Genomic DNA, 13,139 nt, shown 5'->3' on the forward strand with positions numbered 1-13,139 from the left:
TATCCCAAAATTTCACACAAGGCAATTATTGTAGCTCAGATCTACATTTTTGGTGCTTTGTTTACTTTAAGTTTTTTTGTTTTATTCATTAATTTGGCTGTAATCAAGCAGGTTTTATTTGCTTGGTTGTTTGGCACCACAGCTGAATTTCTTTTGCAGATTGCAATAGGGTTTTCTTATTATTTCTGTCACTCTTGTTATAAAAATGCATGAGGTAATTTTTCTTTGATAAATCTGTTTAGCAAAATTAAAATAACTATGAACTATTGTGCAACTACCATAGATGTGAAAGTACATCTCTACTCCATAGGAAGATCTTGGAAATACTCGGGAGTAATTATTAGGGAGCAAAGAAAACAGTTCTGCTTGAACTGCTAATTCCCCTAAAGGTTCCCCTCACATACTCCATTTTAAGTAAATCAATGTAGAGGGCTTCTCTTCTGCTAAAATAAAAACCAAAGGTAAACTATGGCTGAATTAAATGTAATTTACCCTCTATTCCTTGTCCACAGCTCTCAGTGCAGGGGCATACGCTTGTTACCTTAACAGTGCCTCAGATGGACTTTGGTCAGTGAGGACATCCTTGCCAGTAGAGCTCACAGTAGAATAGGATGTGTTTGACCAAATCAAATTAGACTTAATTCATATAATGTTAGTCTAAGTTTGTAGGTGGTAGATGATCTAGTTGACAAGAGTATGCTGTTGTAATCAAGTCTTCACTGAAATAATGTGAATTATTGGGTGTGTCAGGTAAATGAAGTGATTATCTTTTGAAAAGAAGAAAAACACATGCCATTGAGTTCATAGTTATTTTTGATTGCTATACCTGAGGGAAACATTCAGAAGTAGCCCAGACGATATAAAGATATTTGAGTAATTCACTGAGTCATTCTACGCACTCTAGATGTTCTCATCCATGTTGAGTATGTGTTCACAGCACTGTTTTTATTCCATGAGAAAAAACACTGTACACACATCTATCACTTTCCTCAGTGAGTCCTGTATATTTTTCTCTGTTTACTCCCTAATCTAAGGTCAAACTAATAAAAGTGCTTAAGAACTAGACAAAAATAGTGAAAAATAAGTTTTCCTTCAGTTATAGACTCAGCTGCTGGCAATACTAGTGTATGTCATTTTTCCATCACAGTTTCTAGATGCCACAAGCATTCTGTGAATGTGAACTATCTTCCCACATCAGAAAAGTATTAGCATTAAACATACAATTTCAGGTTTCATATGCAACATTTTTCAAGCTTACTTGCTTCTGCATGTGAATCTTCCATCAACATACTGAAAGCATACTGAGCAGGCATTAAGAGTTGTATTCCTTTGGGATAATATTGTTTAGCTTGCATAACCTTAACTTCTTTGAAAGATATTTCTCTCATGAACTAGATGTAGGAAATGACTGTTTATATTTAAAATAATGAGATTAATAAGTATTTGCTGTAGTTATCTTTTACTTGCTGACCTGTTAGGATGCAAAGCGTGTTTTTTGAATTATAAATACTTTAAATACCAAGAAAGAATAATTTTCATCCAGCTGTTCAAGGCACGGCTATCATGTAAAGCAAACATTTGTATTCAGAGCAGACATTTTGTTGACTTTTAGTTGCAGCTTTTTTCCCTACTTTCTCAGAATACACATACTGTAAAATTCTTGCAAATCTACCAAAAAAATAAAAATTAAAAAATAAAAATATCAGTATCTTACATTCCAGACTAACCAAATCTCAGTTTCCACAAAATCTTATATTTAATTCCACTGTGCTGGACATTTATCAAGTACCAACATTGTAGAAAGTGTAATAGTTGGTTTTAATGTTTGAATATTTTTTCAGCATTAAACTGAAGAAAGTTATCTGTACTGGATTTTATATAAAACTTCTTTCAGTACATTTTCACTTCCATTTCCATCTCCTCTAAGGAGTGTTTTTTTGAGAAATGCATTTTTCTTAATTGATTTGTTTCAAATTTATATTTTTTTGTCATTTTCTGATTGATTGATGTTTGTGAAATCAGTGTGATGTATGAACTGTCCAGATTCAAAATTATAGCCAAAAAGTACAAGAAGAAAATAGTAATTTTTTCAAGATGAGAATCTTGTATTAAGCTAGAAACTGAGATTGATTAGGTAACCCTGGCTGATCTCAGTCTCTAAAAGAAAATAATGATTTCATGCCAAGGATAGTGATTAAATGATTCATTTATGGATGTCTATACAGCATTTAAGACGTTTTCCAACCACTGTATCATTATGGAGTCTAGCATTTTGCTTTTGTGAGAAGTTGTCTGAATTCAAATGATACTTTTTTGCATATAGTTTAATAGTCTAGTAAAACATGAAGTCTTAGGAAAAGCTAAATACTACAATTAGTTGGAATTTATGGTCCTTCTAAAGTGCAGCAAATAGTACTGAGGTTGACAGGAAAGAATGGGAAAATTGTTGTGGGGATTATCATGATGTGGTCAGCAAACAAACACATATGAAGGGGAGGATCAAGAAATGAAATTACCTACAAAAAGGTAAAAGAATGCTGTGTGTGAGAAGGGGAAACCGACAGGAAAATAAAATGTGAATATGTTCATTATGTAAGGAACTCAACAAATAGTCAAATTGTAAATTGGATAAAATGATGGATATATAAACCATCCTTTATCAAACTCAAACTTAGAAAAGGCATAAAATTCATTGAGTTTCTCCAGTTTTTTAGTGAGTTTGTCTTTCTTACACAATTCATTCTTTTAAAAAAAAATTGACCTAATTATTTTGCAAAGAAGTATTTAGATTATTTACATGACAACACTTCTATTGTTCACTCCTATTGTTCTTCTGTTTTACTATTTTAGGGCATCTAAAATATGTACCTGCTAGATAGATGGATAGATAGGTAGATGAAGAGTGATATATCGACATAGTGTGAAAATTAAAAATCCCATTGAAAGCAGTTACTTTAAATGTTTCATTATTTGCTCACAAATGAGTGTGCATTTATCATATTCTTCTATAAAGAGATTTTTAAAGTTTTTATTTTAAAATAATTTTGCACTAGACATACTTTATCCAGAGTTACATCTTAAAGCTCTTTTAATATGTATAAATGTACAACTTATCTTGAGAAAGATTTAGCTTATTCTAACTGAAGAAACAAAAGTATTAGTACTTCAATATGCAAAGGTACAGAATCCTAATTCTGAGCTGAAATAGACCAAGATTTTTTTTTTCTTTTTAATTGAAGTATAGTTAGTTATTATGTGTCAATTTCTGGTGTACAGCATAATATTCCAGTCATGCATATATATACATATATTAATTTTCATATTCTTTTTCATTAATTGCTAGATTCACATGATATGAGTTGCAAAGTACAACAAATGTTTTGGAGGGGGTGTCCCAATCTGTCCCAGGCTATTAGAAATATCACTAAGAAATGTGGTTCCTATATTTTGAAGGGTTTTATTTCTTGGATCTTGCAAAGGTCTCTGGGGGATGTGATAATTCCATTTAATGGAGTACTTTCAGTTTGGTGTCATTCATGTAGTTGTCCAGCATGATGTCTCATAGGATGTCGAGATGATCAGGGTTCCTGAGACCCAATTACACTGTAGAGTTGGAAATTAAGGAGAATGCTGAAACAGTAAAGTAAAATTATACAGTTGTCCCTGAGAAGGGGGCAACAGATATTTTTTGTTGGTTTATCAAGATGTAAAAAAAAAAAAAAAATTCATTGTCGCTTGCTAGACCATTCATTGTTACTGTGATAACTCTGAGGGTCCTTGTTGATTTTCTTCAGTGGAGAGAACCTATAGGTTGTATTTGCAATCACCACTTGATTAAATGTATTGTTATTTGCCAAGATTAGTTTGTCTTTTATACAGACTGAACAGGAAATTTAAATCTGCGTGTTTGGAATCCCCACTCTTGACTCTTCCATTTTCTTATCATGTCACTAATTGCTGCATTTCTCTATGGATCCACTAAAGATGTGTGCTTGCTCTTTTGGTAGGCTGCAGATGCTTTAGGTTGGTCGTTACTACAGTTTTACAGCTTTTTACCACATGGGTTTCAGAGACAGAGATTTCTTTCAGTTGAAGAGTAAAACTTCCAAATATATACCAATGACTTGGTGAAATAATCAAAGGATTGAATAGAGGCATCACTGCACCAATTGTAATATGGGGTCAGGACAAAATCTCAGTCATCACATTACCCCGATAGCCTCCCCTCAGATCAGTGTTTCTTAGTGGTATTCTGGACCCACGGGGATTAGTGTTGGCTCAGAGGCAGTTATTTTAATAATCAGAGAGGTCTGTGTTCTATATCCTAGTTTCTAGATCTAAATTTAGATCTAGAAATCTAAATTTTATAATCTGGGCAGTGACACTCCCCTCCTGCTTATTTAGAAATGGCCAGAGACACCTCTCAGAATGGCTAAAAGGGAAGATGTACAGTATTGACATATGCTGCTTTACACGGTCCTTCTTAAGGACAGTCACCTTCCTCTTCATTTAAGGGGCTGGGGTAAGTAAGCTCCCTTAGGTCTGGGAATTGGTAAGCAACCGTGACTAACTGGGTCACTAAATTTTTATTTGGATTTCTTAGACCTTGCTATCATTGGTGATACAGATCAAAAGGCCCATTGCTTCAGTCGCTAAATGCTGTCGTACTTGACTTTTTCCAGTCACATCTGCTACCCATTATGAAGTCTGTGCTCACTTTCCTTCTAGTGGTAAAGTGCCACTACTTGACCTTTGCCTCACCTAAACCCTAAAGAAATCAAGAAATCATTTCACTGTAGGTCTAATCTCTGTATTCTCAAGTCTGGAGAACAGAAATTATAGAGATTTTGTTTATAAGGATGGCACTGTCCTCATCAATTTATTTCTCATCATTATCGTAAATAAAGTGTCTTCTGGGTCCTTTGTGAAGATGCAATTATTGCATAGTTTCATAAGTCTTAGCAAATAAATCCACTTTAACATTCCCATTTCAGTAGGTCCCAGTTTCTTCTTCTACATTAAAACAAGGAATTCCTAATATCTGAACTTTATACTTTGTCCACCTTTCAGTCCAGATTTTGGTCAATAGGTTGAAGAAGCACTTAGCACTTGTGCTAGCTACTTGGAGAAGCACACTGAATCCAGAATCTCTAATCATGCATTCGTACCAGCTTAAATTAAACCGTTTCTCACTCCTCCATAAGGAACACATAAAACCTATTTTCACACATGCTCCCTGTGCTTCAGTTTAAGTTATAGAATCTTGTGAGACTCATATTCAGGAAGCTTCTTGTCCCCAGGGTTGACTAGATAATTGGCTCCCAAGAGGATGTTGGGATCTTGAGTTCGGATGAAGTAATAGGTTTGGGCAGGAAGACAATTACTTCCTTTTCTTAGTTAATGATCTTAGATAAGATGTGGACTTGATATTGAAAACATGAAGGAACAGCTTCCTTAGTCAGCTGTGGAACAACTTAATGGTAGCAAGAGAGACTCGGTAAGTTTTAGACGTTGAGAGTATTTTGAATCACCTGAATTCTCCCACATATTCGCTTTCCAGTGCTCAGGATTTCACTTGTTTTTCAGTCAATGGCCTCATTTTCTCATATAGCAAGGCAATAAAGTCAATCATCTTCACAGTTTAGGAATTCTGTGGGATGAGACTTGCTTTTTGATGTGCAGTTCTGTTATCCTTTCCACTGTCAGAGGACATGAGATACTTCTGACATGAAGACTCTCTGATTATCTCAGTATGACTTGAGCAGAGAATTTAAACTTTAAAAAGCTTATTTTATTTCTTTAAATTCTGCTGTGCAGATAGACACAGCCTGTCCTTCTTATATTTCTTGTATTTCTCATGCTTTTATAGTATCAAAACAGATGGAATTTGGTCACCAAAAATATTACCATCAAGAATCACTTTATTGAGATGACCAGAGGTGATGAGACATAAGCCACTATCTGTCAGGTGTCATCAGATTAAAACTACATAGGTTCTTGCTGCACTGAAATGCAACCAGTCAAATGACTGGTCCAAATTCCCATTCCTTCAAAAGACTGTTTCCTGCAGCACTTCTCTTTTGGGAACATTTTTTGGTTTTAATGTCTATTCTCTTATTTGCAAACAACATTTACTCTGGCTAGTTTAAACACAAGAGGCTTTTAATAAAGGATATTAAGTGGCTTATACAATCATTGAGAAGAATCGATTCAAAGATTAGAGGCTATGTTTTCAGGAGAAATGCCCAGTACTCTACCACAGATCTGGCCTGATGAAGCCAGTTGTCAAGCAATAAATAGCAAGCACTTGACTTTATTGCAATTGCTGCTGCCACTAGTAGCATTGCTACTTCAGAATCTCAAACTCGAGGCTGCTGAAAACTCTTCAGTATTGCCACCAACAAAATATTCATATTTTGCTGCCATCTTCACCAGCAGAAGGTAAAAAACTGAAAACTTCATAAAGAGCCTAATTTCTTAAGTTGCCTATTTGAATCAGTATCTTGCCTGGGCAAGTCTGTTTGATGAATCTCAAGCCATATATGTCTTTGTTCTAACAGGAAAAGGATCTGGATGTTTTTGAGTTCTGATTTCTATGTTGGAGAGCTAAAGTTCATTACCTGGGTTTTATAAATATATAAAGTGGATTTAAACTACGATATCCAGGGAATTTGGTCAAACTTGAATGAAAATTTCTGCATATAATTGTTAAACAAATTATCTCTATTATTTAAAAAAAATATGTTTTTTCAAGTAATTAAGATTTGTCCATTGTATCTTTCTCTCTCCCCCTCTTCCTTCCTTCTTCCCTCCCTGTGTTCTTTCCTTCCTTCATTCTGTATTTTTTTCTATTTCAGGTGATGAGGGTTGAGTCAATAATATGTCTCAACTCATGGCACATTACATCTTTGAACTAAGCAAGTTCCTCTCCTGGTTTATGTATTTTCTTATGTACTGCGTTTATCCCAAATCCATTTGCATTTTCCTAAACAGCAGCCTTTTCATAGATTAATTGCTTATTTTTATTCCTAAGTATTCTTATTAAATGTTTATTTAGCATTTTATGCATATGCTTTAAGTTTAATGTAATGGTTATATTAAATGTCTCGTTCGGACTCCTAATCTTTTTCACCATAATCAAAATATTTCATAGATCCGCTCATGTTGCTTTTGGCCATCTAGTGTGCTGCTTATAACCATCATACATCTGCTACACTGTACACAGCAACTCACCCAGTAACAGAGACACAGATCCTCTGACTGCCCAATTTGTGGGCATCTCTATTCAATTTAAAGCCCTAATATAGTTATTTTCATTTAGTATTCACAAATTTTATTTTACAAAAAAAGGAAAAGATAAAAATAATTAAGCTAGTATATCACATTTTCAGTTCTTTTCCCCTTTCCCTACATGAGGTACCTAATATAGTTTTGTTGTCTTCAAAATAAAATGCACAGAGTAGAATCTGTGTGTGTGTGTATGTGTGTGTGTGTGTTTAATATGTTACACTGAGCAGCAAATTAGTGTTAAATTGGTTAAAAATCTCAACTGTGGAGCCAGACATTCTGGTTTTTATACTGTCTCTGCCACTGACTACCTGTGTGATTGTGGGAAAGTTACTCAGATCTCCCAGAACTTCAGTTTTCCACTTGTAAAATGGGAAGAATAATAGTATCTATGACATAGGATGTTTGTGAGGATTAAATGAGTTAATATCTATAAAACAATTAAAGTAATGCCTGGCACAGAAAAGATACCTAATAAATGTTACTTTAGTAGTATTTAGGGACCTTTTCAATAATATTCCATGTAGTGTGAGTTCATAGAAGAAACTATGAGATAAATAGGCTTTAGACTTTATGAGTATTATATAAACAAACTCATTGGTGAAGTAAAATGGAAAAGAAGAAAAATATTCCAAAGTGAAAGATAGTGTATAGAATCAGTGATGCTACAGGTAACAAAGCAACTACTTCACTCTTAAGTGAGTAAATCACAAAAGTTCATTTTCCAGTGGTGACTCTATTTTGATAATTTCTTAAGACACTAAGTTTTATATTAGCATTGAAGTTTTTCAATTTATAAAAATATCCAGAGCAATATCATAAAGAAATGACACGTGAAAAACAGCATCAAAGTAAGGGCAAAAAAGGGGGGAAATAGTTTGTATATAAAAAAATAGTCAAGTAATTTTCACTTTCATCAAAATATATTTGGAAAAGATACAGATTTTGTTAACTTCTATTATTTCTGTTTGTGGATGAATATTGTCAATTATGAATTAATCAATTGTCAAAGTTTCCAAGGGAAAGTACCTAGAGACAACTACTTTGTTTAATGACATATCATGAATAGCTCTACATTGGCCTTACACTCATGCTTCTGTGACCGGATTAGTGTTCTATTTACGGCTCCCTACAAAAATCTTTTAGTTTTGCCAACTGAAGCTGCTGCCCATCCACATTGAAGCTTGGCTTAAGTGAGGCGCAATTTCTCTGCTTTTCCTATGCCTGTTTACTGTTTTCTAAACAGTCATTAGTTCCAAGATGAGACTCTAATGAATATGTCCATAGTTCATCTCTGGTTTATCTAATAAGGATTAGCAGAGAGGGTGGAATATTTTTAGAAACCATCAACGTCCTTGTTTGGTTCCCTGACTAGAATCTTTCTAGAGACTTCTCTGGTTTCTAAAGAGACACTTCTGGAACTTCTGTTCCTTCCCTTTCTCCCTTCTACCTATTGTGGTACCAGTGACAGAGGTCATGATGGTAGCATGTTTCAGCACTTACTGTGCACACATTGCTACATGAAGAACTTTATTTGGATTTTCTTATTTGATCCTGGCAATATCTTCATGACATAATATTATCATTATTCCCATTTTTAGGGTGAAGAAGCTGAAGTTTAAAGATGTGAAGTGATTTGCCCATGGTCACAAATCTAGTATGTGAGGGAATAGGAATCTGAACCAAGAAATTCTTACCCTAGAGGTATTATACTCTGAATCACTAGTGAATATTGCTGTATTTCTTATGTTGCTGTAGGTAGCTCAGTCTTCCCATCCACTTAAATTGCTGCTTCCTTGAGAAAGCACACAACATGGAGCACAGGCACTATGACTGTTTGCTTTCTTACTGTTTTTTCTGAAATTTCTCCCTGGGGATCACAATAATGCCTAGAATCTATGCTTCTTAAAATATTTCATAAAATAATGAGTTCTATGGTTTCTCTATTTTTCAAATTAGTGTTATAATTTCAATTGCTGGTGTGATGTGCAATGTGTTTTAAAGATTTTTGGAATTCTTCAAATAGTTACATGCCAAAGATTTGGTTTTTTGTTTGTGCTTGGTGCCCCCTCTCTTTTAAACTAAGGATCTAGACACAGAGCCCTAACTGTAATTCCTAGGTTTAGACTTTCCAGAACCCTTAAATAAGACATTATTATTTAATGCTGCTGCCTACTAGCCTGCCTACTTTCTTAATCTGTCTTTCTTTAGACACTTTAATGTTGACAAAAGGATTCACTGAGAACTGCACTCGTTCCACAGAAGAATTTTGTATAATGAATACTGTGCTATTTGAGAGCAATGCATGGCATTTTCAATCTATAGTGTGTTTATGAATTACTTACTCGTGGACTGCACACTCTGAATTTATGATCCCAAGGGAGGGCCCAAGAATCTGCGTATTTTACCATACGCAAACACAGGCAGTAATTCTGCTGCAGGGTGTGTTTGACCCACATTTTTGAGAAAAACTTACACTTGCAGGAGGTTATGATACTTGTTTCTTGTCCCTCATCTCTAGGAAAATGGTGACAACCCTTAATCAGGTTTACTTGATGTTGCTTTTCTCAAAAGCTCTTTACAATATACCTGCTGACATCCTGTTTTTACACCAGCAATGATTCTGTTAATACTGTTTTCTTTCTCTCCACTGTGGGTACTCGATTCTGCCTACTGCTCACCTGGAAGCTAGTTTTAAACTCTGCTTTTTTGTGTAATTCTGGTTTCAAACTCATTCCCTATTTAACAGAAACATGGTCAGAAATCCATTTCCAATATGAACCATCAAACATTCTGGTGGTTCAGTTCAGAATCAGAGCATCTCAGCATTTTGAACTATTCAATCATTTGTCCCTTTGGCATGTATGCTTTGAACTTGTTTGTATAAAGATGCATATTGTAAACTGATATGCATAGAACATCAGTTTGTTTGAAACCTCACTCTGAAGTGCTGTTGCTCTTTATTGCTAGTCCTTGAGAACAAGCTTCTGTAAGGATTCCCAATGACCTGGCATCATGTAAATCTTCCTGTTGTGCTCTTTAGATGTAGCATAATAGTGAAACCACAGATACAAAATCGTATTTAAATCAAGCTTACCCATGAGTCCACTATTAGGTTCTAAACCAAGTTTACTTAGAATACTGCAACTTTTTTTGCACAGTGTGTTGAAATGACTTCTTCATGTGATTTTCCTGAAATTGACTGCCATTCATTCAAACACCAAGTATTTACTGAGCACCTCCTGCATTCATTATACGTAACTGAGCTTCTGAGAGATTCAAAAGTGATTGAAGGCATGCTCCATCCTACTGTAACTGTAGATTTTATTTTCCTACTAAAAAATTAAAGAATAGAAGAATAAAGTCTAATAAAGTAAAACAGAAAAGAATTAGTGACAGTTTGGGTATTAAACTCAGCAGCAATAGCTGCTTTGAAAGATGATCTGGATTAACTTCTTTTTAAAAAATTATTTATTTTTATTTTATTTAAATTTTGTTGTATAGCGGGGGAGTAATTAGGTTTATCTATTTTATTTTTTAATGGAGGTACTGGATTGAACCCAGGATCTCACGCATGCTAAACATGCTCTCTACCACTGAGCTATCCCCTCCCAACTTGGATTGACTTGTTAACTTCACATTATTTTTCTCTGTTTTGTTTCCTTTATCACATGTACATGTCTGTAGAGGCATTCATCCAGATCCACTTAGTCAGAATATACAGTTGCATTTATTAAAAATAGATGATAAACCATTTTGTAACTGCCCTCACATGTATTTAAATAGTCATGCTTTGTCTGGTGAGCATCAATACCAGCATAATCAATCTTTGCTGATAATGACCTATTATAGAATGACATATTAACACAAAATGAAGTGGGAAAAAATATCCTACTACTGTTTGACTATTGGGAGCATTTTTATTTATTCTGTTATACCTAATTTTGTTAATATTTGACAATCCATTTAATACATTATTGGAATACCATCAGAGCAAATTACATATTTTGTGGCTTGGTGCAAAGACACCAGTATCTTCTTTGTCAAAACAAGCATCTAACTTGAGGAGTTTCTTTGAAGATGTGAAATGTTTTCCACTAAACAAAATATACTTTAAGTGCTGGCTTTTTGATCTCACTTTTTACAAATTTTCTTCCATTAGTAAGAAAAGAGAGGCTAGTTTATTGAATCTTCAAGTCTAGAAGGCCTGAAGATATGACCTGTATTGCAAACCAGTGCTTGAACTACAACTCAAGCAATGATTCTTCTTAGACTCGTGGTCTGAACTGAAATATAAATACAGTATTATTACAAACAGTGAAGTTTCTCTGCTTTGGTATATCCATGTATTTAAAGTATGTGAATTTAGATGGTGTCTGTCTATTTTGAAACAATTTTTATTTTTTTCTAATGAAACAGTAAATGCCATTTGAAGGTGAAAACTTCCAGTATTCTATAAATTATTAACCTTTCAGATAATGATTTCTGTCATTAACAGTCTACTCATATTCATAAGGCTTCATTTATTGTTACTTAAACTTAATTAACCCTTGATATGCTATAGGTATAGAAGAAAGTAATTCTATTTCAGGAAAAAACTTTGTTTCTAAAGAGTAAATTAGTAGTGTTTTTAAGTTATTATTGGTAGTGATGGGCGTGGTAGTAGTAGTTAGTGGTTAAGGAAGTAGTTTCTTCCTTATCTGCAGGGGATACATCCCAAGACCCCCAGTGGATGCCTGAAACCTTGGATAGTATGGAACCCTACATGTATATACGATGTTTCTTTTCCTATACTTACATACCTCTAATAAATTTTAATGTATAAATTAAGCATGGTAAAAGATTAACAATAGTAACTAGTAATAAAATAGAACAATTATAAGAATACACTGTAATAAAAGTTATGTGAATATGGTCTCTCTCTTTCTCTCTCTCATAATATCTTACCGTAACATACTCACCCTTCTTCTTGTGACGATGATGATGTGAGATGGTAAAATGCCTACTTGATGAGCTAAAATGAATGACCTTGGAATTGTGACATAGTGTTAGGCTGCTGTTGACCTTCTGATGATTGGTCAGAAGAAGGATCATCTGCTGCTGGTGATCCTGGATCACTGAGCCATGACGATGTGGATTTTGCAGTGTAAGGAGCAGAGGATGTCGATGGTTGGGAATTCCAGGCAGGATGGAACTTGTTGGTGCAAGATTTTTATTACACTACTCAGGACAGCAGGCAATTTTAAGCTTATGAATTGTTTATTTTTGGAATCTTCCATTAATATTTTTGAACCACAGTTGACTGGGGGTACCTGAAACTGTGGAAATGAAGCTGTAGATAAGGCTGTTTTTGTTTTGGTCCAGTTTAGACAATTAAAATTTATGTGTAAGGATCGAAGGATTCAAGGAATAAAGGAATAATTCTAAACATTGTCCAATATGATACTAATATTCGTACTCTCAGAGGGGGTTAAGCATTCAGTTGATCATGGGATTTACATCTATTTTTCTATGGATTAGGACTGGAAACATAGTGGCTTGCCTCCTAAAACTGTGAAATCACACTCTTATGTAATTGGTAGGGGATCTGAATGTCACGTAGCTTGACTTTTTCCCTCTATTTTCTTAAACCCACTACTGTTATTTCTAGCCTTACCATTACTTTATCTTTACAGAAAAAAAATATAACACTGTCTGTCACTGTGAGGCATTTAATAGAGATAGTATTCACAAACTTGGTTATTACAAGTCAGCAGAGAAAATACGTAGTCTACAATTGTGTTTAGAACATCCCTCACAGGCTTCTGTTACTTTCACGTGAGATGAGGTTCTTGGGCTCAAAATTGTTTGAA

At 34.4% G+C, this 13,139-nt stretch overlaps 1 protein-coding gene across 9 annotated transcripts in view; it reads left to right on the forward strand.

Moving 5' to 3' along the window:
- Positions 1-13,139, forward strand: part of EPHA5 (EPH receptor A5) — a 313,192-nt gene that overhangs the window by 161,255 nt on the left and 138,798 nt on the right. The gene's annotated exons all lie outside the window — the stretch shown is intronic.

The sequence above is a fragment of the Camelus ferus genome, chromosome 2, assembly GCF_009834535.1.
Source record: "Camelus ferus isolate YT-003-E chromosome 2, BCGSAC_Cfer_1.0, whole genome shotgun sequence".
NCBI classification, from domain to species: Eukaryota; Metazoa; Chordata; class Mammalia; order Artiodactyla; family Camelidae; genus Camelus; species Camelus ferus.